Raw genomic sequence first — 23020 nt, forward strand, 5'->3', positions numbered from 1 at the left:
CACAGGCCACATCCTGACCCCAACTATGCTTCCATGCAGACAGTAAGGAAGTAACCTTCCTCCACTGTGTGGCCTAATGGGGAAGAGGGGGTTGGTGAACAGTGGGCTATCACTCAGCTGTTACTCTCTCTACCATATAGGTAAGTGGAGGCTGTGTGGAGCTTTGGCTCTGCATTCCCTGAATGGGCCAGCCAATCCAGGCAGGCTGGTGCAGAGGGGGAAGTAGGTTGTGCCAGAAAAAGAGGTGGTGCTGCTTTTTTCCCCAGGGGACAGGGTGGAAACAGGGAGCTAAATGTGAATGAGTCACCGTTCGGTCCTTGCTCTGCTCTTGGATCACCATAGGTAAGTTTCCCTGTGTTTCCGTCTGACACACTGCATCATCCAGAGCATGGAGATTCACCACATACAAGAGAAGGGAACATTTGAAGTAACTAATCGTAAGGCCTCCAACTTGTTATCTGGTATATCTAAGAAACCAAGGCTTAAATATATTAGCTTTTCAAAATATACCATCTTTCTTTCCTTATTGCTACAGCAGTATTCAGGTATGTTTTAGCTAGCTATTTCCATAGGTAACTACCGGGGCAGGTGAAAAGATAATCACTGCATATGTAGCTTCTGCTGATATTTTATTTGTGTACATCTATTTCTCAATAGAAATAGACAACTTCTCATTTGCAAGACTAGATTGTTGCTATAAGCATTCTTCCTGAACATGGGTAAGAAGGAAGTGTTTGTTTGGGGTGGTGGGGGGCACCTTATGTATAGTTTGATTTTGAGGAGTGTGAATAGAAATCAGTGCTCTGACAACATATTACGTTTTCTGAATAATGTCTAAAGAAGTTCCACGTTGAAATTAAAAAACATGGTATCCTATTAAAAAACATCTGGTATCAGTGAGAATTGTATCAGAATTATCCAGCATCAACTTTAATGTATAGCATGGGGCTAGTTTAGGTTATTTGCTTGGGTAGGTTTTGTTGATTTTCTGGAGGCGGGGGAAGGGAGGAGGTCGCAAATGGAGAATACAATTACATTTATCATTTTGCTCATTCACCCACCCCCCTCCCTTTGTTTTACTTAGCTATTCCTTTACCATCTCTCCCATCACTCCCCTCATGTAGCTGGCCTTCCCCCAGTGAAGATGAATGTCATCTAAAACTATGTAGGTACAACCAACATGTCAATGGGCAGAGTTGACATCAGTGGGAAAAGGCCATTATGTATCTGATTTAAAACACTGCCCACTTCTCTCTTCCTCTGTCCACACCTCATGGGACTGGTAATGTTTTCAAGAAGCTCCTGATTCATTTTCAAGTACCTTAGACCCATATAAATTAAGTGGTGTGAAAAATGAAGAAACACACATTGTATGCCGCATGCATAAGAGCATAATCCATCACCTTCAGTGCATGCTTTGTGGAGAGGGAATCATTTGACTTTACTGTAATGAGCTGAATTTGGGAATGTGCATCTGCTCCATTTCCAACTAGGAGCTTGTAGTGACAAATAGACATGTTCTCAGCATCACCCAATGTGTCTAACATAACACTGCTAGATCTCCCATAAGAGACCTCACACCCTCCTGAAACCAGTCACTGCCTCTCTCTTCCTACACTTCCTTACATTTTCCAGCAGAACTGTGTTTCCTTAGGCAGGAAGGATAAGGAGCCAAACTGTGTCATCAAGTTCATACTTACAAGTTCAATGGAGCGGTATGTGAGAATATGAGGGCAGAAATTAGCCCGTCATGTCTATTTTCTAAGGCTATGTCTACACTACAGCCTTTGTCAGCATAACTTGAATAAACCATCCCCCTGAGCAACTTAAGTTACACTGATATAAGTGCATCTTGTGACCAGCGCTATGTTTTCAGGAGAGCTTCTCCTGCTGACATAGCTTCTGCCCTTCGCAGATGTGGTTTTATTATGCCAACGGGAGAGAGACGTCGGCATACAGCATCTTCACCAGATGTGCTACAGTGGTGTAGCTGCATCTGTGCAGTGCGCCACTGCAGCGCTATATGTGTAGACATGCCCAAAGACTCCATTGACTTACATCATTACTATCATCTACAGATGTATCTACAAAACTGCAAATCCAGTTTCTTGGTGGGTAAACTCTAAGGCCTTTGATCATTTCTTGAGTGTTCTTGAAAGAGCATGTCCCTGTCTTTGTATCTACCCTCTCACCATTTGCCTTGCCTGGCTATTTATCAGTGTGATTCATTTACTCCAGACCGTGTGTATCACAATATAAAATATGCTGTTTCCCTCTGTTACGGCAGCCAGAGAGAGAGAGAGATCACAGAGCAGAGAAATAGACCATACAGAGGGGAAACGGACTATGCTGGATGTCTTCAAGTTCAGCAGATTCCTGTACAATTAGCTGACAATGGGATAAGAGAAAGAAATGGTTGAGGAAGCAGGAAGGAAGAGATAAAACCAGGAAGATAGGATACAATTAATACAGACTGGCTGTGCAGATAGCAGTGATAAGGAATTACTCCTCAGGAAAAAAAAGTGATGAACATTGATTGTGCAGATTGCCCTAACCATTGGGGTAAGATATCACAAACACAGGCACCATTTTTCCATTCAGAGCAATATTTCACTGATATTTCCCTCGCAGTCAATGTAATAGCTACTTAGATATATAGATGTAAGACAATATTTTCAAAACGAGGTGTTTTAACTTGGTCTGCAAATTCTTGAGTGACAACCTGTCTGCACTGTAGTCAATCACAGTTTTGCGATTGACCTCATTGGAGCCAGGATTTCACCCTATATTTAGACACATCCATAATATTGTCTCATTATTTCCTTGGGTTCCCCTATCAGTTTTTATCTACTGGTTGTCTCTTCTTTTATAATTAGATTGTATGGTCTTTTGGGCAGGAACCAGCTTTTAATTCTGTGTTTGTACAGCACCTAGCACCATGATCAAGGTTTCTAGGTGCTACCACAAAACAAATATTAAATAAATAATAAGTAGTTTTCAAAAGCACTGAGCATGCAATAGGTCCCATTGAAATCTCTGAGAGCTGCTGAGTGCTCACCACTTTTGAAAATATCCTAATTTAAATAGGTGCCAAAATATGAATTTAGAAGCCTAACTTAAGCCCCCAATTATCTTGGTCATAGTTTATAGATAGAAATATTTAATTACGATTTCTTAGAAAATTATCCCATGGGATAATTTGTAACCAGAGATTTAATAGCTATGTGGAAGTTTCTATAGCATGTCAGTGCATGGCACTCAGTCACCCATGTTCCTATTAATGTCATTATATAACTTTAATTTGATCTCTTTGCAAAATTGTTAGTCTTTGCTGGAATCTTGGAGGCTGTGTCATGAGGAGTACCATCCAATATTTTGGAGTGATTGTAACAATGTGCTGTTTTAAATGGATTAAGATACATGCTGTACCCTTGGAATTTAAATGAGCTTGATTTCTCACTCCTACTAAACAATTGCTGTGCGGGATCTTACATATACTTACTCTCTGAAGGATACAAGAGCAGAAACTTCTGAGGACAAATAGTGAGGAGACATATTTTGATTACCCAGATTCTGAATCTTCCTGTGTTCCTAAACATTATATAATCTATATACACTGTGTAGGAGACAAGTGTTGTCTAACATTAAAAGCTGCTCTTGAATAAAAATATTACACTGGCTGTGCTTTTCCTTGAAAACTTGATAGGAGAACTGATGCATTCTCATGCATTTTACAACACATCCTAGAAGATGCAAAGAACTTTCTGAATTGATGACAAGAGAAACAGCTAGACTTGCTGATGCAATCAGGAAATAGATAGTTGAATGATTTCATTTCAGCATACAAATAATTGTATCTGTAATTACAGTCACAAACTGCAGGGACAGAAAGGGAATCTGGTGTTTAAAACTCAAACCTTGTGTGTTTCTTTATTATATTATCATTGGTTTAAAAGGGTTGGTTTTTTTTTTATCACGTAGCTCACTCCATTGTCATCAGCAATGAATCTGAAATGGACCCTTTCCTAGTCAAGACAGGTGTCAAGCAAGACTGTGTCATCGCTCCAACGCTTCTCTCCATGTTCCTTGCTGTCATCCTCCTTCTTATTGCTGACAAGCTTCCCTCCAGACTTGATGTCCAATACAGAATGGATGGCCAGCTCTTCAAAATCAGTTGCCTCTGGTCCAAGACAAAGACTATCACTAAATAAGTCACTGAGCTCCAATATGTAGATAACTGTGCCCTGTGCACCCACTCAGAAGAAAATCTTCAAAAAATAATCAACACTTTCTCTGAGGCCTACAACCGACTCAGCCTCAACACTTAGCACCAAGAAAACTAAAGTACTCTACCAACGCAGGCTCCAAATCATCAAGATTCTGCTCCAATAATTCAGATCAATAGAGTCCCTGGAGAACATTGAGCACTTCTTTTGCCTCAGCAGCTATCTGTCTCAGAAAGCTGACATTGACAAGGAAATTCAACACTACCGTCAATGTATAGCTTTCAGATGCTTGAGAAAACATGTCTTTGAAGATCAAGAGTCAAACCAAGCTTCTTGTGTACCAAGCTGTTGTTATTCCTGCTCTCTTGTATAGTGCCAACACCTGGGTCACGTACAGTAGACATTTCACGTTTCTAGAAAGATACCATCAACATTGTCTCTGAAAGATCTTCTGAATCAAGTGGGATGACCGATGCACCATCAGTATTCTGTCCCAAACCAAAACCTCCAGCTATGGTCATCTGCCACAACTCCTTTGGGCTGGTCATGTTCTTTGAATGCCAGAAAGTCGATTCCCAAAGCAGGTCATGTTCTCACTACTGAGCCATAGCCAATGGTCAAGAGGCGGGCAAAAAAAAAAAAAATGTTTCAAAGACACCCTCAAAGCCAACATGAAAAAGTGCAATATTAACATAAACTTATAGGAAACCCAATCCCTATATCGACCAAAATGTAAAAGGACTTTGTGGCAGGGATGCCAGTATTTTGAGATCCAATGGAGACAATAGGACACAGAGAAACAGGAAAACAGGAAAGTTGCAGCATGACTTAACAATCCAGATCCACCCTTCCATTGGGAAATGTTTGCCCCAATTGTGACAAGGTTTGGGGATCCCAGATAGGTCTCATTAGTCACCTGCAGATCCACCAGCCATAACCAGCTTTCATTTTATTGGAAGACAATCATCCTCAAACTCCGATAGATCACCGACTATGAGCTCACTCCATGTGCAGTTAAACTTTAAAGAGATGGAGAAATGTGAAAGATTTCAGGGAAAGTAATTACTAACATAAACCAATTAACATGTACACCACACAATGGTAACATAATACATATAAACATATAGAACATATAGCCACTCTAGGTTACCTACATTTATTACTGTCCTGCCAGAGGATTGTGTCATTTTTGCAAGAACTCAAGTTGCAGGGTAGTTACACTTTTGGTATAATATGCTTCTGACTTTGAATGTTCCACTTTAGGGGTCAAAATTCACGTTTTATTCACCCCAAAAGAGGCAAGTATTAATGCTGCCAACAAATAAATATATGCCCATAATCTGTCTTGTTGCCATCCCATTGATAGCATTCCCATGCAAATTATTCCTCTCAAGGACAGGAATAATCTTTCCTGGGTATTATCTTAGGCCTGTTGCTAGGTCATATGTACTGAATCACTTACACCTTTCAAGTGAATCAATAGGAGTCCATTAATTTCCACCCCTTGTGAACCAAAACAAATGAGCCACTTTCACAGACCTCCCAAGAACTGAATCTTGCAGCATGTGCTCAGCTTTTTTAATTAGCCAATCAAACATAATAAATATTGGAAAAGGAATGATTATATTTCCTTATCCAGAGATAAGGTATTTTTTAATTTATTGAGCACTTAATTGATCTATTATTGTTGTGAGAAATTAGTTCAAACTGGAGGAACAATACATGCAGTACATCCAAATTCTGCTTTGGTCCCCACACAATTCAATGGAGTAATGTCAAAGGAAAATGTTTATTTATGTCCAAAAATGCAGCCCATTATGTACAAAACCAGCACTAAAAACTTGAACATGAAAAAACATTTGGGAAATCAATTTTACCACAAATTGCCTGGATATTAGAAAGCCCTGGTCATATGACCAGAGGATAAAAGAGAAAAGTTCTCACTGACTTTGGCAAAAATGTCCATACCGCAACTTAAACAAGGAGCGGGGGCATTGCCTGGAACGCCGGGAGAAGGGGTATACCTCATTAAGATGTAGAGACACATGGACGCTCATCAGTTTGGGGACGCTGACTCATCCTCCCTGGTTATCTGACCAGAAGGGAGGGGAGAGTATATAGGGGTAAGCCAGGGGGGGGAAGCCCTGTCTCACTTGGACCAAGTGGAGCAGCAGCCACCCTCCTACCCTTGGACGTGATGAAACACCATCTTTGGTCAGGCTCCACTGTGAGCATTGCACTAGCCACTCCTTTCTCAGGGGGCTGGGAAAGAATTTTCCCCTCACTGCAAGATTGGCCAAGGCAAAATGGATTCTTTTTTCACCTTCCTCACATCAGGTTCCGGAGGGCATAATTGAGGCAAGCGTGAAACAGGAGTTAGGCTATGATGTCGCAATTCATTATATAAGCATGGGGTGGATGTCGAGTGCAGGTACTCCATAGGAAAGGGATACAGTGACCAGATAAATAGATGGGCAACAGATTTAAAGGAGGTGTTTGTTAAAGGAGCGGAAACAGAGGGGCTCCCATGACTGACAAGGTAGGGAGCCAGCTCCCCACCTCCTTTATAGTCCACCTTAACCCTCTTTTGGGGTGGGGGGGATGGTAAGGTCCCAGCAGTGAGTTGGCTGGGGACTAGGATGGAAAAGAGGTGGGCTGTTGGAAACCCCCAGGGTAGACATTGAATGATCGTGGTATTATCTGCACTACACTTTTATCTGTCAGGTACTCCCAGACAGTTAATAATAAAGTTGCGGCCAAATTAATCTATATCCAGTGTCTCCTGTCCTTCTTTTGGTATAGCCAGACAAAAACACCCCACAAAGTGTGATTGCAATTATTAAAAGTTAAAGTTCGTATTCACTCTCCACAGTAGTTAGAAAAAGAAAATCAATATTTTTTGTCAATAATTCTGAAACTTATTCAGCAGAATCCAAAGCTCAAATGAATGTTTTCACAGATTTTCTAAAAGCTCTACCGCTGCCAACTCTGAACAGCAGTATTAAAACCAATTTTGACAAGACAAAGACATTACAGAACAGCAAATTCTGGTAAGTGACAAAGCTCCTTTGGAAGATAGATGTGACACTAAAATGTAATGCTTCTTTGCAGCTAGCTGGTTGCTTTATACTGAGCTATTTGCAAAAAAAACTTTTTTCTGCAAATACTAAGGGTTCTGAGTAATATTTTAAATCTCAACATTAACCTGCAGTACTTTAAGCTTTTCAGTACCCTGAGGTAAAATTTTCAAAAGTGTCTATGTTATTCAGCCTAAGTCCCATTTTCAAAAGTGACTTTAGCACTTAGGTGTCTAAATCTTATTGAAAATCAATTAAATTTAGAGTCCTAAGAGACAGATTTTTTTTAAAGATATTTAGGCACCTAGTGGGATTTTCAAAAGCATGTAGGCCCCTGACTCCTAATACGAGCAGCAATAAGCTAACTCCTCATGAGAGGTAGGTGCCTTGTTGTTTTTGAAAATACCACTAGGCATCTGTCTGCATCTTTAAGTATCCAAGTACCTTTAAAAATCTGGCCCTAAGTATCTAAGTCACTTTTGAAAGTGAGACTTAGGAGTCTAAGTCATTTAGGCTCTTTTAAATATTTTACCCCAGTAGAGAATTCCTGTAGATTGTAATCAGACTTTGGCTTTAATTTACCACAATGCACAATAAATGCATCAGAGTGAAAGCTAACAGACTGAGGACAAGTAAATGGCAAAACCTAATCCCAAAGCACGGCTGATAAAACTGATGATGTATAATTAATAGTGCTGATGGGAGACATAGGACTGAAGAAATACATCCTGATCTTACTCCAGCTGTCCTCTTGCTTTGTTACCTACTACATAGCCTACTGCTGCTCAATAATGGGATCAAAAGGGAATCAGTGGGTAGAGCAGTGAACTGCGACTCAGGAGACCAGGATTCTGGGTGACCTTGGACAAGTCACTTCACCTCTCTGTGCCTCAGTTTCCCCATCAGTAAAATGGGGATAATCATACTGACCTCCTTTGTAAAATGCTTTGAGATCTACAGAAGAAAATAATTATTTAAGAACTAGGTATTATTAATGTGAATGGCAAAACTCCCATTGGCTTATTGGAACAGAATCAGGCCTCTTTGTCTCTCTCTTCCTTGTCAGCTTCTACTACCTGTCAGATTGTACACAGGTTGCAGTGTAGTGACCATTAGCAGTATTGTGTGCATAGTTTGATTCCATGATACTTGTAGCACAGACAGTTGGGTTTTTTTCACAGCACAGGCACAGGTTTTTTTCCCCTGATGTAGTTCACTGAAGTCTTTTCCTTTCAATATTTTCATCATAAGAGGAGTCTAGAGAGCCAAACTTGTCCAGAGTTATTCAAAAAGCTTTTTAACAGACTGTCTGGTAACTGGGACTGTGGATTCTCATTCTACTCAGGACCATTTCCTCACCCTTGCTCTATCATTCAACTCAATCATCTACACAGACTTACAATGGGAGAGTTGTATACATGATATGTAGGCTTGAGATGCAATCATCCAAATTCATGACTGCAGCTGATACCCACTGATCTTTGTTCTTCATCAAGGTTATTCCACAACTTTCTGAAGCTTTATATTAAAGATCGATACATGATCTCAAGACAAGTACAGAAGATAGTGTTCATGTTATCACAGAGATTTTGACCAGTCCATTTCACATCAGTCACAGTATGCTGGGCAGTCTTGGAGACTAATATTTCATCCCTACCATGCTTCAAACACACTTTCAGGAACCATATCCCTGCTTATTATTGAAAGTTTTGAAAAAGACTGCCCTACAGTGTCAAAATAAAGAAGCAGGTACAGCACCAATTTGGGCTGCAGTTCACCCATAGGTTTCTGAAATCAGATTCATTATGCTATGTAGTGCTGTATGCCTGCTGCAAGTTGTACAGAAAAGAGCGGGCTTCAGTATATGATATATTGATATGTTAATCTTGTGCCTTAGCACCTGTCTGTTAACCAGAATCTGAAAACATGTTGGGACAGGATATGAAATCTGTAGGCCCTTTCCTCTCACCCTGTCAAAGCCAGAAGAATCTTAACAGAGTTCCGAGACAAAAACAATGGGTCAATTGTCGGTGTAAATCGATACAGCTGCAGTTTTTCCTGTGGAGTTTTGCCCATTTACACCAGAAAAGAATTTGATCTCACTTTTGCAAGTAGGAAATTCCAACCTATTGTTTACTCTGTTTGAGAAACTTTTTGAGTTACAAAGGACTCTATGTGGATTAGATCCAACACCCATTGAAGTCAACTGGACCCTTACCAGGCCCTATGACACCCCTGGCAAATGCAGTGTTCACGTCAATGCACTGGGATTTTATCAGCCAGATGAAATGGACATTTGATGAGAATGTAAGATCAGCACTAGTGCTGTCACCTATCAGGTATCTCCTCATCATGAGAGAAGGGGAAAAAAGACAAGCTATGTAAAAAGAAAGCATCATGAATTCTATACACTTATGGATAGTCATCCTTGTGAATGATCTATTGCCAGCCAATGATGCTGATGAAACCAATGTTACACATGCTTCAGGAATATCCCACAAAAGAGGCCAATGAAATAGTAACAGCCACATTGATATTAACTGCTAAAACATAGGTGTTCCAATTCGCATATTTTATTAAATATCTCTATAAGAAGATTCCAGTAGTGTCACTCGAAAGCCTAAAATGTCTGTTAAGTCAGTGTGCAGTGATGGAAGCAGCTTCAAGCATGGCTGAGAGCTCTTTTTGTTCAGAATATCACCAAGTTGAATCATCACTGGGTTTCGTGATCTTTCACCACCCAATTGTTAAGTTCTCAGTCATTGTGACTTTACAAATTGGTATATACCATATGGTATATCACTACAGTAAGTGTCATGCCAAGAATCTGAACCAATTACCATCCTTGCTAATTTGCATGCAAACATTTCATTGGTTTTATGAGGGACATGGCACAGATGGTGGATTACTTGGCCCAACTGTCACCTACCAGAAATCCACACAACTCTCCCAGCAGAACAGAACCCCCCCACAAATAAACACAACCACCCACACAAGAACACAACAAGCACACACAATAACCTCAAACATCATTCTGATACCTACAATGTCTGTGGAGTCAGACTAAACCAATAGAAGCAGCTACAAGCAAGATTGAGATCTCTTTTTGTTTAGAATATCACCAGGTGCAATCATCACTAATCACAGTTGTTTTCATCCATTTCTTAAATTCTCAGCCATTTTTGCCTTTTTTTATACACATGACTTTAAGAATCACACCCATGTGACAGCAAAGGGCTTCAGCTAGAGGTTTATATTTAAACAAAAGAGATGAGATAGTAAAATAGCAGAATGGAGTGGCACAAATAGAACATTATGCAATATACATTATCTAAAGCGACATACTAGCATAGATGAAGATGAGAGTTTTAGGAAATCTGGATGAAATCCCGGCCTCATTGAAGTCAATGGGGGTTTGACCAATGACTTTAATGGGACCAGGATTTCACCCATTATTTTCAACTAGAAACGTTCAGTAGGCAACAGGGGTCACAGATGTTGGTAGAAGCGGGTTGGCTTTCCAGGGATACATTTCAGAGTAAGTAATGAATGGATTTCAGTGCAACAAATAAATAAACATGATTCCATAAACTTGAGCAAAAGGTTGGCTTGGGCTTTTACGCACATAAATCCCGGGTGTGACTCTATATTAAATCAAAGACCATCTGCCTTCACAATGGAGTATTTCTAAGATAGAAGGTCTGCAGACACCATGTCCGCATATGATCCATTACAAGTGACAAGTCAACTGTGGCCAGTGGTAAATGTTGAATTCTATGTGATTTAGCTATTGTCCCATGTACACCTGCAAGTAGAGTGTTGTGTGATATTCACATCACACCTCAAACTGAGCCTTGAATTGAGCCTTGAGTTCAAGGTTTGATGTGCCGATGAACCTCAGACTATATTCACAAAAGTTCTGTCACCATCTCTTCAGCTTGTTTATATAGATGGGAGCCACAGCTGGCCTCCTTCACTCCTTCTCAATCTCCCCACAAGAATGGAACTTCCTTCCCACCTTAGAGGAGGGGTCAGGTTCTGGTGCCAAGGTATCTTCAAGACTGCAAAATACAGGGGGAATGATAAAGAGAGACTCCTGTATGTTGAATGGGAGGTTGAAAGGAGAGAGTGTGAGGAGAAGAAGTGAGGGAGCAGCTGTGGAATTTTCCCCTGGGAAGTTAAGATCTTGGTGAACCGAATCTTGCAGAACTCTCATAGTCTCACCTAAAAAGCCCATTGGGAAGCCAAAGCCCTACACTGGAAAGGCGCCCAGTGACTTCTGTGAGCTTTGGATCAGGACCTCAATAGGGCAGGTATTATTATCCTTCTTTTATACTTGGAGAAACTGAGAAACAGAGAGGCTGAGTGAGTTGCCCATGGTCTCACAGATTCACATACACCCAAAATGAATGTCCTTGAAATTTTTCACTATCATATTGTGAACTCATAATTAATCTACAATCCCTCAAAAGTCTGTTTCTAACTCACTGCTTTCCAAATAGCCATTCCTCATTTTGTCTTTATGTGGGTTATTTTTCCCTCCCAGATTTATTACTGTGCATTTGTTTATATTAAATTTCATCTTGTTACATACCTGCATGCTGCCTGCTCCCTTAATCTCCCCTGGTTGCTCTGAGGAGTCTCAATCTATCCATGGGCATGTTTACTTTTGATTATAGCTCTAATTGTTCATGTTACTAGTAATGCTGAAAAAATAACAAGTCACTGATGTGCTTTATTTCCCACTAATATGATATATACTTTTACACACATACATAAAACTGATGTATATACTGTGTAACACACACTATAAAACGATATTAGGAATATCTTCCTATCTACAGCCTGCAGTGCAGCCAAATGTGAAATGCTATTCTATATTATATCTGAAAATGGGTTTGAGATGATTTATACCTTCCTGAAATACTGAATGACCTTGCTGATAGCAACCATTAGTTTTATACTGTTAAACTGTGGAAGACCATAAATTAAACTCTGCTTCCACATGATGTGCTACAAGGTTTGCCCTAAATATATGCTTTAAAAAAAACGAGAGACAATTTTTCAGTTCATAAACAGAGCAGATGCTTTGTGATTTAAAACACGTAATGCGTAAAAGGCTGTTGTGGCAAAAAGCAGATGTTGAATATTTAAGAAAATTCTTTGCAATTTATAATCCAATGAGGTATTAATTTACATAAGCATATTGTGGATCCAATCTTGTAAGCCCGAGGGGATGAATCAAAGTGACTTTTCTATGAGTTTATCTTGGCAGCACAAATGTATCTGAATAAGTTTTTCTTAAAATTCTAATAACAAATGGTAAAAAAAATAGAGGAAAAGCTGTGGGAAGATTATGAAAGTATAACAGTACAGATATTTACTTATCAGGTGCAGGATTCAGTGTCTTTCAAAAGGAAGAATGCACATGCACCTTTGCTTTTATAACATATGTATCTTCATGGTAGCAAAGATGAGTCCCCAGTGTTCCCATTTCTGATAATGAGTCACTAAAAAAAAGGACCATGGCCCAGTTCCGGCACCTCAGAGGGAAAATAAACTTATTATCATTACTAAGCATCAACTTTCTTCTACTCACATATATCTCTAGAAATCCACATTTCAAAACAGAATTGCCACATGTCACCTCTCCATTACCAAAACCTTCACCCTTCATTTGCTTTTGCCTGGACACTGCAACTCCCTTATTACAGAATCAGGACTGGAAGGGACTAATTATTATCTAGACCATCCCTGATGGAATGTCTTGCCTCAGTTCTCCAGATTACATCATATTCAGGATGCCATTTTACCCATACAAGAATAACAACCCCACAACCCGTGAGCACATCACTCTTTTCCTCAAATGATGCTCTTGGCTTTCCATTCAGCAGGACCGGCTCCAGGCACCAGCTTCTCAAGCAGGTGCTTGGGGCGGCCACTCGGGAGAGGGGTGGCAGGTCCAGGTATTCGGCGGCAATTCGGCGGACGGTCCCTCACTCCGTCTTGGAGTGAAGGACCTCCCGCCGAATTGCCGCTGCAGATCATGATCGCAGCCGTGGCTTTTTTTTTTTTTTTTTTGGTTTTGGCTGCTTCCGGCGGTCAAAACCCTGGAGCCGGCCCTGCCATTCAGTTCAAATTGCCCCTCTTGTTTTCAAAATCTTTCATAGTCTTGCATAGTCTTCATGGACACGGATGGTCCAGAGGTTGGGGTGTTAGCCTGGTGTTTGATTTCAGTGTGAAGAGGTATTTAGGAGCTTTGAAAATCCTACTAAGTGGCCATCTGTATGTTTAGGTGTCTAAATCCCTTTAAAAATCCAACCCTCCATCCAGTGGCGGATTAATGATTTTGCCGTCCCTAGGCCCTGAAATAATTGCCACCCCCGGCGGCTGGCCCCATATGAACTTGTTTTAGTTTTTTTAGTTCTAGTCTGTATAGCGTGATTTTGGTTACCGTGCAGGACCGCACACATGGATTCAAAACGCCGCGTTCAAGCGGGCGTCCAGTGTATATCAAATTTTTATTTTTTTTATTTTATGTAGATACAATGAAAGAAATAAAAGTATTTGAGTAGTAAGTAATTACATTTGTTTACGCCTACACCTTTGAGCGGCAAACTTATTAATTAATTCTGTATAATCCAGAGAAGTTGTTAGATCCTTTTCAATTGTCAGGAGAGAAAGGGAGTTTAATTTTTCTTCACTGATATTGGCCCTCAAGTAGTTTTTCACCCTTTTTAAAGCTGAAAATGATCCTTCTGCTGAACAGTTTGTAGCAGGTGTGCAAACATTCGGAAGGCAATATCAAGATTTCGATATACTGAATGAATGTTTCGATTTCGAAGAAGGCTGCAATATCTTATAATTGACTTCTTTTCATTTTCAGGAATTTCGACACCTTTCAAATACCATCGAAAATGTAGACACTCATTCACAAATGATTCTTCTAAATCTCCTTGGTAGCATAGCTGTAATTTTTTAGCATAAACTGTTATATCAGCTGTTGAAGTATTGGTAATGTTAGAGAGAAACTGAAATCTGCTATAAATTTCTTGATACGCATTACTTCTGCGTTTCAATTCAGAACATACAAGGTCTAGTATTGTTAAAAAGGTATCTACTTTAAATTTATCTCTACCACACATTTCCACTTCAACTTCGCGTGTCTCCTCAACTTGCAGTTTACGCTTTCTTTTTTATTTTGTGTCAAATTCATAGTCTTCAATTTCAGATTTTTCTTTGGCTTTCTCTTCGTACATATCAAACAAGTCCCGTATAGAGTTAATGTATCCTATTAGTGAGTTGTAGAGTTCTAAAACTGTCTGTATATCAATATAAACATTTTGCAGTTTTTGGATAGTTATATGAAATCTTTCCAAGAGTGAGCTCCAAAATACAGCCATAAAACCTGCCTCAAGTCGATCGAGTTTTCGCTGCAGGCCTGCAGCTTCATTACGTGTAACAGGTTTCTCAGTAGCATCTTCCTTCATTGTTTTTAAGGCTTTAATTATAGCATTCCAGTTTTCACTCAAATTATGACAAGCTTCCACTCGAGATGACCAGCGAGTCTCAGAAAGTCTTTTTATTACTTTATTGCCTGGCTTCAAATTAGATAGTAAAATATCCCACCAGTGAGTAGAGGCAGAAAAACATGAATAAAGATGTTGGACAGTTGAGAAAAATGAACATGCTTCTTGACAACTTTCTGCTGCACATACTCCAACCAGATTTAAAGAATGCGCAGAACAAGGCACATACACAGCATAAGGATTTATATTCTTAATTCTTTCTTGCAACCCGCTATATACACCAGACATGTTAGTGGCATTGTTGTACAACTGGCCACGGCAGTTTGCGATATCTAATCCATAACAATTCAAAGTTGAAAGTACAGCATCAGCTAACTGTTCTGATTTGTGGCCAGTATTTGGTAAAAAACAAAGAAACCTCTCTACTGGTATGCCATCATCATTTACATATCTCAGTATAAAAGCCAATTGATCAACATGCTATTTTAAATTTGCCGCCCCTGAAAATTTGCCGCCCTAGGCCTAGGCCTTGTTGGCCTAGGCGATGATACGCTGCTGCCTCCGTCTCTGTCCTTCATCTGTGAAATGGGGATAACAGTACCTTATCTTCCTTACCTTATGAGAATAAATATATTAAAGAGTCTGAGGTGCTCAGATATTATGATAATAGGGCCATTGAAGGTGGATCTTCTTTCTCTTTATAACTTGGTTTGATTCCCTCTGCTTGGCAGTTGTTGACCTCTTCTCTGTCTCGTCACACAATCTGGCCACTATTGGTGTGAGAATCTTCTCTACAGTTCCTGACATTTAGAACAGCTTTTTGTATTTCTTCACCTTGCCAATTCTCCCATCTGTTTCCAAATTTCATCAGTAAAGGTGTCTTTCCTCCCTTTCCTAAACCTGTTAATTTATCCTTCTATGTACTTTTTTATTTATTTTAACCATCATTTAAGCATGTGATTTAGATACACTGTTATGAAATATGGATACAAAAGGAAAATATACTATAAAATGGAAAACATAAGCAGGACACCTTGCAATATTGATCCTCTCTTTTTGTAGATAGCTGCATTAGAAAGTGTTAAAAACTAGTGGAATCAGCATGCTCAAGGACATGACGGCTATCCACATCAATACACATGCTGATTATCTTGACAGGGCTGACTGTAAATCAGCTGACATATGTACAACCAGCAAGTGAGAAAATTAATGAACAATGGTAACTGTTGCCTATGAACTGATCAGTGCCTTTTCAGCACAAGTTTACAGTCAGCCTTTGGGCCCTGCTCTTCAGCATATGCTGAAGTACATCCTGTTCAGGAAAGCACTTAAACATGTGCTTTCCTGAAGAAGGAGTTTTCCTGAATCGGGGCCTTAATCATGTTGAGTAGCACCTTACACCACAGGTAGCCCTACTTATATTAGTGTGGCAGAATCTGACTCCTAAGGATAAAAAAAAAGCTTTTGAACTGAGCACAGCCACTAAATTGGTGATCAGAATATTCCATAAAAATCCCTCCTCAGACTCCTAGGAGTCAGTTTTCCTTCCCAGAATATAGAGTCCAAACCAGCTAATTAGTGAAAAGAAAGCTGTATAATATACTATTTCCAAAGCATATCTGAAAAGTCTCATGTACAGAAAGCATTGCACAATGAGCTATCTTCCATCTAGTGTTGCAATCTGGTAACCACCCAAAAATTCAATGAAAATGGGACCTACATCCTGTCAGTTCTATTCTAAACAGTTTTCAGAATGATCTCTTCACTGCTATTGCTGTTGTTTTTACTGTTCTGTTAGCTGCTTTCAGCTCCATTCCTTAAATGGATAATATTTGTTTACAGAGAAGTAAAACAATGACCTTTATCAGATTTCAGAACAGTTTTTATTTATTTTTTAAGTAAAACTGGTTTGCTTGGATTTGACCTTAACTAACTTTTTTTCTTTTTTAATAGGAAGTCATTATGTTCATACAACTGGCAGAATGGACAAAAATCCCACAGCTGGAATCTATGTTTGACATAATTATGAATTACAGATGTTGTCTTTTTGACTAATGGTATTCTTCACCAGTGTGGGAAGCCTCCAGAGTGGACTAAAAAGCTGTGTGTGTTTCTTTGGGGATATGTGGGGATTTTCATTTTTTGGTAGCATAAGTGAATTTTTAACCATGTATGTTTAACCATATCTATTGAAGAGAGGCAATGTGGCATGGGCAGAGGTTAGGATGGAAGACGAGATCCTCATCTGGTGTTAATCAGCATAGCTGCATTGAAGTCAATGCAGTTATGTTGATTTACACTGGCTGAGGATCTTGCCTGTAATGTTAGCTGAATCTTCTCTTGCTCAATAAAGGCTCAACTGTGGTAAGAAGCTGAACACTTCTGCAAGGTGCTGAGCACTGTCAACTCACACTGATTGCAATGCATGTTTGAGGGTCCTTTGCCCCTTGAAGGATTAAGCCAGAAGGTCTCTATCCAACTATTAGTGAAGTCAGTGGGAATTTTTTCATCCATTTCAGTGGGAGCTGGATCAGGCCCCAGAGTAGATTATGCAGATTTCTTCAAGGACCAAAGAATTTGTACTCCAAAATGAAATGCTGTGTTGGGGCAAATGTTTTGATACACCTTTACTTACTCGAGGGGACGTGGATATTTTCATTTAAGGTATCAAACCTACAAATACATTTCCTTTTCTCTTAAATATCTTAGTATTGATTTCCACACATTAAAAGTTCTAGAAAAGTGTAATTTCAAAGATGAGGCATCTGCCCAAATAATGTTCGTACACTAGTGGTCTGAATAATTATATTTCAGTGCCATATCAACAACAAAAAACACAGTCCAGGCCATCCATACTTTGGCATGTGGACAGAGAAGCAGACTGAAGATATAAATAAATTAGTATTATCAAGTAAACTGACCCTTAATCCAGACCATATTATGGACCATTGAAAACACTGTGTCAATTTTGCCTCTGAGTCAATACCCCAGCATACTATTAGGAGTTACTATGCTACAGTAGGTGCTATCTTTAAGCTGAAATGTAAAGCCAAGGTCTTGGCCAACTGTGGCCAGTAAAGATCACAGGGCACTTTTAAAAGAATAAAGGTGTTGTTAACTCCAGTACCTCGTCCATATTACAATTTGGGTAATTAAATTACATCTTGTCCTAGCTAAAATCCAGCTTTACCGTTTTAGTTGGATATGCTGAAATATTCTTCTTTGTTTCCTGTGCAGATTCCATTATTCACCTCAGAGGTGACTGCATTTCATTAGTGGGTAAAATGATCTTTATATATTCATTATCTACTTCACAGATGTCTTATTAGGATAAATTAATTAATATCTATAAAGTGCTCTGACATACTCACATGAAAAGATGCTGTGTGCAAATGATAATGTTAGTACTAGAGCAGGAAAAACTATAGGTAGGAAAGCTTCTATTTAATGGATTTAGCCATTTTATTCTGTGCACCAGACAACCATGAACAGACTTTGACTATTGTAAATATATTCATTATTCAGAGTTGTGTAACGTACATTTATGTAAACATATTTCAACATATGGGTTGTATGTGAGTTATTCACTTCTACCATGTCTTTACTCTTTGGTATTTTTTGTGCATCTACTCCAAGTTACCTGGTATTGTTTCTACTAGCTAATAGTTCACAAGTATTTTTTTCCAGAATTTGTGCATCTATAAATATTAGGGTTATTTAGGAATGATAAACACACATGAATTCTATGCACAAAATATGAGATATTTCCAAAATTGCCTTACGAGTTTCAGGCTACCCAGTCACTAGTAAATCATACTTTTTCTGGAAGATGATACTTCTGGGAATGTCAACACTGATCCAAAAAAAATGTATTCATTGGCACTTGTGTAGAAATCCTTATTTTGAAAATTGACATTCCTCAGAGTGATGTCAGTTCATGATGTAACAGCCCAGGAGTATTTTTGGGAAGCCCAAGGGCGGAAGATCTTTCAATACATATTCATTTCTAGTAATAATTTTTTCCATTATTAGCATCTGTACCCTATGGATCTACTGCTTTATTTATACAATACATATTCATAGAATTCCTGAATTCTAATCCCAGTACTGCTCAGTGTGTGGCCTTGAACAAGTCACTTAACTTCTCTGCTCACTTTTCTCATGCAACTCCCTCCCTGCACAGTTGACTTTGTTGGGGGTTTTACAAAAGTAAGGCAAACATAATTTAGCTCTCAAACAATAATGTACCTCACATGGGTGTTGTCAAGTTGAATTAACTAATGTTTGTTCAGTCCTTAAAACTTTAAGATACTATGGGTGTAAATCAAGTGGAGCAGAGTTAGGTCAATGCTGAATCCTTTAGAAAACCCCATCCTTTATGTGCTACCTATTATTATAGTATTGGCTTAGATTGTCCGTGCAGATGTATGCAGGATAAACCCATAAGGGAAATCAGAAATTCTGGAAACTCCATGAAATTTTCCTCAAAGCTTTTCCTTCGAATCACATACGCGGTGAGATGGGATTTGCCCATTTGTGGCAAGAACATCTTAGCCCCCATAAAACCTGCCAGTTCCTGAGGCCAGCATGGATTTTGGGAGAGCCTCATGCTTGAAGACCCTGTGCCTATGCAATCTTCCTGAAGCCACCCTCCATTCAACTCCTCACTGTGGAGATGTACTGCCAGAGGCTTCCTTACTTTCTTCTGGCCTGGAACCTCAGAGTGAATTAACCCTCAGAATGAATTAAACAGTACAAAGGGAAAGTGTGCTTGGGTTATGATATACTCGCTATTGGAGTGTACATCTAGTATTGTCTATTGCTTTACAGACCTGAATGTGTCAGATTCAGTACTCTTCTGGAATGGGTATGGTGGGTGTAAACTTAGGTTATAATGGACATTGCATGGTCTACTAATCTTTTCCCAGAATATATGAAATGAATGGCTAGAAGGGAGAAATGAGATGTCGATGTCTGTTTCTTATTTTCTACCAATGTGCAGAAATTATGTTCACTTTCACTGTAGTCAAACAAATAAGCTAAAAGACAAAAAGTTGACATTTTTCATTGGAACACTAACAGAAACAATTTCCTGTGCTCTTATTATCCAGAGACCTTAGCAAAAGGGCCAACAGATTTATGGTTCAGTGAAAACTACCCCTTCACTTTCAAAAACAGCCTCTTGTGCCTCCACTGTAGTGCTTCCATTGTTAAGAATCACAAACGCCTCATTCCTTCAGCCCACGCAGCACGCCTCAGTCTTGGTTTGCTTGTTCTTTTCAGAACTGGATTATGAGGAACTACGGATAATAAGGTTTTTGCCCTTTAAAGAAAAAACGGGGGTGGGGGGCATTTTTAAATCTCTTTTTTTTGTTTGGTTTGGTTTGTGGCTGGGATAAAATACTAGGCAGCAGAGAACTCTACAAGGTTTTAAGGTTATTAACCCCCTTGCTTCAAAGTGAAGGTACTTCCCCGATTCCTTGGTCTTAATCTGATTTCTTTTAACATACTAAAGAGCGGAACATTTTTTCACAGGCTTTTAAAGAGGAGGTGAGTGGAGAATAGTGAGGCGGGCAGTGACCCTGATCTACAAAGAGACTAAGGTGTTGCAATGCTGAGCGTCACAGTGCCTAACGAAAACCACGGGAATCCACTGTGATACATAAAGCCTGAGTTAGGTGCCTTTTCTCCCTATACAATGAATGGGGAGAGAGAGGCACCTGAGACTGCGATTCACAAAGGCCAGCATGCTAGGTGGGAAGTTGTCTAAGCTACCCAATGGGAAATGGTGACAACAGGGGCTCGTGCTAAGCCCTGCCCCTCTCCTGGAGATATGTAGCTAAGTCCAGGGAGCAGGGAGGCACCTATCTCTGCTCAAGGATCCATGAATGAAAACCTCCTGCCTGGAGTCAGGTGGCTAGGTGCCTAAGCTATTTCCTGCTGGAATGAATTAGGCGCCTTCCTCACTCCCTACAAAATGGCTTATTACTTTTAGCCCAGTAGTTAGAGCACTCACCTGGGATGTGGGAGACCCAGGTTCAATTTCCCTGTGTGAGAGGAAAAAAGGGTTTGATCAGGGCCCTAACCACTGGGATACTTGATTAGACCAGGGGGACTGGACCCTAGGTCTGCACTACAGAGTCATTCCTTCTCTCTCTCTGGCCCCATGATTGTTCTACTTTGGATAAATGCTTAAATAGATCATGGAGCCAAAAAGAGAAAGATAGGGACTCTGTAGTCCAGTACTTAGGGCCCTTTCCCCTGTTCTTGTTTTTCTTAGGATTTTTGCTCTTTGTTCTTCATTTTCACATTTCATTTCTCTCCTAGCTGGAACAGAAATATGAACATGTTCATGTCTACATCAAACTTTCAAAACCACAATATTTATATGCTATCAAAAGTAGATTAAAGAGTGTCCTTATCCCTTATATACAGCAGTTTCTATGTATATGGAGTGCATAGTTTCCAACGGATTCAGAGAAAGGGATGGGCAGTTAAAATCCCTCTATTGATGCAAGCGCCTGACTAGTGATGTGAACCAGCTGAAGCTCATTAGAAAGGGCACACACTAGAGAAAGCTAGAACCCTAAGTAGAGTAAAATGCATACTGCTGGAAGAGAGGGGAGGGACTTGGCTACTATTTAAACAGCTATTTTTCATTTCCTCTACTGATTTAGAGGCAAAGTATTTGTGGAAAGTGTAGCAGGTTAGAGAGTAGTATGGAGGAAAAACAGAACAATTGTGCTACAGCTTGGGATAAATAGCCAATTTTAGAGTAGCTTGTTAGGGGACAAAAATTATGCTATGATATGTGAGTGCTAAAATAGTTTAAGTGGGATTGAAATTACTATTTTTTACCAGAGGAAACTTGACCAGAAAGACATTTCTTCTAGACATTAGCAAAGTGATTTTTCATTGTTTTTCTTCTGCCTTTATCTCATTAGGGAAAAATGCAGACCATCATGTAGTGTCTTCCTGGAGTACAGCTTAAGCAGAGAATTTAGTATGGAAGATTTTTAAGTGGATTTTCTATGAATAGATAGGTTTGTTTTCACTCAAGCAGCAAATAACTTTCTTGATCCTGGCCATAGCAGCCTTTGTAACATCATAAACAGGTAACACCAATTTTGAGCTTGGTTTACAGGGGATTAGCTTTGTGTAGATGAAACAATATCAATTTCAAATGTGTAAATACTACAGGCAGTGAAGCCTGTTAGTGAACCAGATATTCCAGTGACCCAAACATCACCAGCTTAAAAAAGATAAAATAAACAATAAATGACCTAGACATAGACAGTTTTTTCTTTAACTCAGTCCAATTGGCCCAGATACTACTGGCAGCAGCTGGAAATCTAAAAGGTTTTGAGACTAAAAGGCATGTGAGCCCCAGACAGTTTGATTGCTCAAACATTTCTCAAAGATTAGATTTGTCAAAGCTAGCACCTAAGAGGATAAATCACATGGATTTAACTTAACCTCATCAAAATTGTTCCAGAAAATGATTGTAACAAAAATAATTAAAATAACAATATATTGCAGTTTTAATATGAAATGCAAAGTGCCCCATGTAGTTGAGGGAAACTTCTATTTCAGAAACAACTTTCACTGTAGTTAGACTACAGACATCCACTCTGCCTCATCCAAAAATTGTCTGAAGAGATGAGTCAGATGTTCCCTTTGTTCCACACAGTCATTAAACAACTATTCCTAAAACAAAAAAATGCAACAATAATACTGCAGGCAAACCATCCATTTTCTCAATGTGGTTTGCAGAACCTAGGGTTGGACATTTACAAAACAAACTGAGGATTAGATCTTCAATGCATTTATAAACTAGTGTGTGTTGTTTGTGTCTATTAGTTGTACTGCACCTTTAAGTACAGAGAAGTTTCTTCTCTGCTTCAAGGGCAGCTGTTATTTTGTGTCCAGATGTAGCTTGCTAAGTAGAAGATAGAGAGAGAGAGAGAGAGAGAGACACACACACACAGTGTGCCCTCTCCTGAAGCCCTTACTCTCATACACCAAGACTAACCCATGATCAGCAGTTTTATTAAACTTGCCATCATCAGACGTGGTAATAGAACCCAAGAGTCCAGACTCACTGTCCTCTCTTCTAACCACTAAGCAACTCTCCTTAAAAAGTACACCAGGAGAAAATCGCCATGGAATACAAAGTAGGAAGGATAGC

General features: G+C 39.5%; 1 pseudogene; it reads right to left on the reverse strand.

The window, feature by feature from the left end:
- Window positions 1–13885: 13885 nt before the first annotated feature.
- On the reverse strand, window positions 13886–18076 carry LOC117884968 (annotated as a pseudogene).
- Between the last annotated feature and the right edge of the window lie 4944 nt (window positions 18077–23020).

Source organism: Trachemys scripta, chromosome 11 (assembly GCF_013100865.1).
Source record: "Trachemys scripta elegans isolate TJP31775 chromosome 11, CAS_Tse_1.0, whole genome shotgun sequence".
NCBI lineage: Eukaryota > Metazoa > Chordata > Testudines > Emydidae > Trachemys > Trachemys scripta.